Below are 6,000 nucleotides of genomic sequence, written 5' to 3'. Positions count from 1 at the left end.
AGTAGGGTAGACGCATCAGGTTATAAGTAACTCTGTCTCCTTTGTTCGATGTGCTCTTGTGGCTGGACAGCTATTGAGTAGCACCCTTTCTGCAGAAAGTAAAGCTCGCCTTGCTAAGAGATCATTTGTTCCCACGTTAATTCTTTTTTTGTTGTTGTTGTTTTTTGGAACACCAGAAACTTCATTCCCAACAGCACTCTGAGAAAAGACAGGCTGATACTTAGATTACAGGGTTCACAGCCTTACTGGTTAGTAAAGAAGGTCATTTCCTGGTAGGCCCAGGAATTTAGGGATATTTTGGGGGCCTCAAGAAGAGAGGAATTCACACAAAGCTATAAGGACTACAGCTGAAATTTGATAGTATGTTCTTAGCTTGGCTTTTAGCCTGAATAAGGCCTTTAAAAGTCAAATCTGAGATTCTATATGAAAACTTCCAGCAAAGAAACTTGAAAGCACCTATGTGGCCATCTCCTGTTCTTGCTGCACTTACGTAAATAATCCAGCAAAATCTAACAAAACTAGACTTATTTTTAAAACAAGAATAGTCTTACTTTGATTATGATCAAAAATGATGGTTACTACAGAGAGAAATTTTATGTTTCAATGGAAAACTATAACTTGGACGGACATGGTGGCACATGCCTATAATTCCAGCACTTTGGGAGGCCAGGAGTTCAAGATCAGCCTGGGCAACATGTGGGAAACCCCGTCTCTACCAAAAATATAAAAATTAGATGGGCACCATGATATGTGCCTGTAGCCCCAGGTAATCAGGAGGCTGAGGAGGGAGGATCACTTGCACCAAGGACGTAGAGGTTACAGTGAGCTGAGATTGTTGCACCTTTGCACTCCAGCCTGGGCGACAGAGCCAGACCCTGTCTCAAAAAAAAATTTTTTTTAAAGGAAAGCTCTAGCTATTGTGGGTTATCAGATTCTAGTCTTGTTTATTGTTTTTGGGCTATTTTTACCTCTTTGTAAACTGGATCCTGCCATCTGATGAATTTTGTCCCACAATGATACTTGTGGAATCAGAAGCCAAGTATTGTCTCTCCTACTAATGTATCTATTGTCAGTTAATTTGAAGGTCTCCAACCCTGGAACAAAGTTAGAAGAGGAAGGTTTTGCTCCCCAAAATGCATAACCAAACTGTGGTACATTCATGCAATGGAATACTATTTAGCCATAGAAAGGAACAAGCTATCAACTCACACAAAGACATGAGTGAATCTTGTATGCACATTGCTAAGTGGAAGAAGACAGTCTGAGGAGAATACACACAGTGTGACCTCATTCTATGAGACACTACAGAAGGCAAACCACATGGATAGGAAACCATTGGCTCCATGGGGTGGGGTTTGAAGCATTCCATATGATACTTTAATAGTAGGTACCTGCCACTATGCACTGGTCAAAATACGCAGAATTTTACAACCAAATGGGTAAATCAAACTCTATTCAAATTAAATAAAATTACTCAGGATGTGGAGTATCCCAGGACAGAATACATCATGTGAAAAAGAATTTAACTATGCTACAAATTACTATGGTTTGGATGTGGTTTGTCCCCGCAAAAACTCGTGTTGAAATTTGACCCCCAATGTGGCAGTGTGGGGCGGTGGGGCCCAGTGGAAGGTGTTTGGGTCATGGGGATGGATCCTTCATGAATAGGTTAATGACCTCCATGGGGGTAAGTGAGTTCTGCTCTCACAGGAATGGATTAATTCCTGCAGGAGTAGGTAGTTAACAAGAGTCTGGGTTCCTTGGCTTCCTGCATCCCACTTTCAAATGTGATGAGTACCTCACCTAAGAAAGGCCCTTGCCACGCTGGTTCCCTCTGCTCACCCAACTGTACTGACTTCTCTTAACCTCCTATGAACACTGTTTTCTAGGTTGGGTGTGTTTTCTGTAATAAAAAGGTATTTTTGCACCACTTATGGAGGACTTTTTGGATGCCATGCTAAGCATTTCATAGTCACGAGCTCATTGTACAAACTACCCTTTAAAACACTCAGATGAGGCCGGGCGCGGTGGCTCAAGCCTGTAATCCCAGCACTTTGGGAGGCCGAGACGGGCGGATCACGAGGTCAGGAGATCGAGACCATCCTGGCTAATATGGTGAAACCCCGTCTCTACTAAAAATACAAAAAACTAGCCGGGCAAGGTGGTGGGCGCCTGTAGTCCCAGCTACTCGGGAGGCTGAGGCAGGAGAATGGCGTAAACCCGGGAGGCGGAGCTTGCAGTGAGCTGAGATCTGGCCACTGCACTCCAGCCTGGGCGACAAAGCGAGACTCCGTCTCAAAAAAAAAAATAAATAAATAAATAAAACACTCAGATGAATTAATATTCCCATATGAATTGGCCTGAGGAAGTGTGTGCTGGAGAGATTAAGTAATTAAATGACAGCATACAGTTAATTACTGAGGGGATTTGGGTTTGGACCTGTGATCTGTGATTCAAACACTCATGTCTATAACCACAAGTGCTGCCATATCATTTGCATAAGGATTTAGAATCCCTGCTGGCAGGCCTGGGAAGGTGCATTGTAACCAGATAAGAGGTAATTACCACATTTACTGAGTTGTGAGAACCACTGCACTGCCTCTCAGAGAATGCCAGGCGCTCCTGTGTTTGTCTCAGTGTCTCCAGCTTGAATTGCTTCACCCCTGGCTCTCAGCAATGCTGCTTCTCTCTCCTGCATGGATCACCTGTTCCTGGAATTCATTCTCCCATTTCTTAGGCTGCCACTTTACTGTAGCTTCCTGATCTAAGGTAAAGCTTTGATGCTGTGCATGTCCCAAAATGCCTGAGCACTATTCTCACACTGGGTTGACGGTTTAGTTGGGTTTAAAATATATATATTTCTCTCAGAATGTGAAGGCCAAATTTCATTTTCTTATTATATCTAAAATTTCAACGAAAAATTTCAGTGCCATTTTGGTTCTTGATTCTTTGCAGGTGATCTTTTTCTTTTACCTCTCTGGAAGCTTTTCAGATCTTTATCTCTGATGTTATCAAATTTCACAATAATGTGCTTTAGTGTAGAAGAACTTTGAAATTCATTTTGAAGGGAACTCAATAGATCTTTTAAATCTGAAAATTCATAAACTTTATTTCTGGAAAATGTTCTTGATTTTTAAGATGTGTAATTCACATACTACATTTTACTCATGTAAAGTGTTCAATTTAGCACTTTCTGGAAGTAGCAGACTTCACCACTACTTAATTCTAACATATTTTCAGCACCCAAGAAAGAAACACTGTATTTTCCATTTTTTCATCCTACAACCTCTGGCAACCATTCCCTTTTGAGGCTGAGTACTATTCCATTGTGTGGGAATACTTCATATTATTTATCTGCTCATCAATTGGTGGACGTTTCAGTTGTTTCTACCTTTCGGCTATTATGGATAATGCTGCTATGGAAATCTGTGTCCAAGTTTCTGTGTGGACATGTTTTTAATTCTCTTCAGTATGAAGACTTCAGTAGAATTGATGGATCAAAGAGTAATTCTAGGTCTTACTTTTTGAGGAACTGCCAGACTGTTTTCCAAAGCAGCTGTACCATTTAAATCCCATTGATTTCTTTTCTGATATTTTTATTCCGTTTTTATTTTTTTCTTTTTGTGAAATTGTATTTTAAACTCTGAAGATGAATCAGGAAAATCAATGCAGCTTCTTCAATAAATACAAGACAATGATATATAGGAGATATAGGGGAAATGTATAAATTATACAGACTTAAAAACACATCAGCTAATCACAATGTATGAATTTTATTTGGGAATATAGACGGAACAGAATTGGCCATGTGTTTCTGGTTATTCTGAAGGGTTATAGACAATAGGGGTTTGTTATATTCATTGTTTATTTACATATATGTTTAAAATTCTCCATATAAGGGTTTTAAAAATTCCATTGGGCCGGGCGCGGTGGTTCACACCTGTAATCCCAGCACTTTAGGAGGCCAAGACCAGTGGATCACGAGGTCAGGAGATCGAGACCATCCTGGCAAACACGGTGAAACCCCGTCTCTACTAAAGAATATAAAAAATTAGCTGGGCGTGGCGGCGCCTGTAGTCCCAGGTACTCGGGAGGCTGAGGCAGGAGAATGGCGAGAACCCGGGAGGCGGAGCTTGCAGTGAGCTGAGATCCAGCCACTGCACTCCAGCCTGGGCGACAGAGCGAGACTCCGTCTCAAAAAAAAAAAAAAAAAAAAGAAAAAGAAAAAAAAATTCCATTGGAAGCCTTATGTTTTAAAATGTACTCAGAATTTTTTTTTTTTTTTTTTTTTTTTTTGAGACAGAGTCTCCCTCTGTCGCCCAGGCTGGAGTGCAGTGGTGCGATCTCGGCTCACTGCAAGCTCCACCTCCCGGGTTCACACCAGCCTCAGCCTCCCGAGTAGCTGGGACCACAGGCGCCGCCACCTCGCCCGGCTAATTTTTTGTATTTTTTAGTAAAGACGGGGTTTCACCGTGTTAGCCAGGATGGTCTCGATCTCCTGACCTCGTGATACGCCCACCTTGGCCTCCCAAAGTGCTGGGATTACAGGCGTGAGCCACCGCGCCTGACCCAGAATTTGTTTTAATCAGGGATGTTAAGACTTGCAGACATGGAAATGACTGTCCCGGGGAAATATGTTCATACTCACAGATCCCTAGAAATAGGAGGCACAGGGAAGCCCCAGGCAGAGGCAGAAGGAGAGAGAGGAAGACATGGGCAGGAGCCTCTGCTGTGGTCTCTGTGGGACAGCAATGTCAGGCAGGGCAGGCAGGCTTAGGCTGGCCAGTGTGAATAACTTCAGCAGGCTCTGGGGCATAGGAGCCATCTCTAGTTACCTAGTACCTGGCCCTGGGGTGATTACGGAAGGACGGTATTGTTTCCTACAGCATCAGAGCCAGATAAGGTAGGTGGTTAGGAGTATGGGTTCTGGATTGGTAGTTTAATTGGCTGGCCCTGGAAAAGGCAATCTTTTCCCAGTAAACCCGAGATTCTACAGCATCAAGAAAATATAATTAATGCATTCTGTATGCACAGATGGAGTCTTCTTTTGCTTCCCCAAAGGAAGAGTCCACAGAAGCCTGGCACTCCTGGACCTGAGGAAACCCTGAAACTGTTGGTATCTGCAGATCCTCTCCAAAAAGAGTTTGCCAATCTCCTCAGACTGCAAGCCTGACCCCAGCATTCTGGGAGCCAAGAGGGAGAAAGAGTCTGCGGATCTCCCTGCTCAGTAAATGGCTTTCACTAAATACTCTCTTTGCATAAGCAGCATTATCCAGTGTCCTGGAGCTTAGAAAAGTTGTTTTGATGTCTGAAGAAAAAAAAATGTTTCTTTTTCTGATGTCAGGGGAGGAGCATTTGACTGCCAGTGTGGAATGAGGGGTCTTGGGATCACACTCTTCCCAATGCGCTTTGAACCAACACTTCTGTGTCAGCCTCACCATCTCCTCTCCTTACCTAGACACTTGGGAACCCTCACCCAAGCCCTTCTAGGAGCCTGTGGTGTGGCTCAGCTGTCTCTGTAGGCATCTCTTGGGGTTAAACATTTTCCACTCTGCTAAGTCAGTGCCATCTGTTCTTCTGCTTCATCTTCAGAAGACACTGAGCCCCTTGCCACCCTCCCTTCTCCACCCTCCACACCAAGTCCATTGCACCCTTGGGGCCACAGGGTTGCTGCCATAGGATTTTTGTACTGAGTGCTCTTTCCAAGCAACTGAGAGATTTATATGGGCAAGGCCTCTGGGTTCCTGTCAAATCAAATTGTAGTTGAGTGTTGGGTGCTATTCAAGAAGCATCCCCCTTTCTCCTTCCTAATAGAGCCCTGAATTATTCAGTCACATGGTTTGAAACATGGGGTGGGTGCTGGTTGACTTAACCTAACCAACACTGTCTCACCCTATGTCACGGTTATTGGTTCCAAGGTAGTTGCATAACTGAGGCTCATGCCAGGTGCCACACAGCATTCCCATGGCCCCCTAATGGACTTGGGGATGGGCAAAGGCC

The sequence above is a fragment of the Macaca thibetana genome, chromosome 17 (genome assembly GCF_024542745.1).
Source record: "Macaca thibetana thibetana isolate TM-01 chromosome 17, ASM2454274v1, whole genome shotgun sequence".
NCBI lineage: Eukaryota > Metazoa > Chordata > Mammalia > Primates > Cercopithecidae > Macaca > Macaca thibetana.
Note: the sequence above shows the minus strand (reverse complement) of the source record.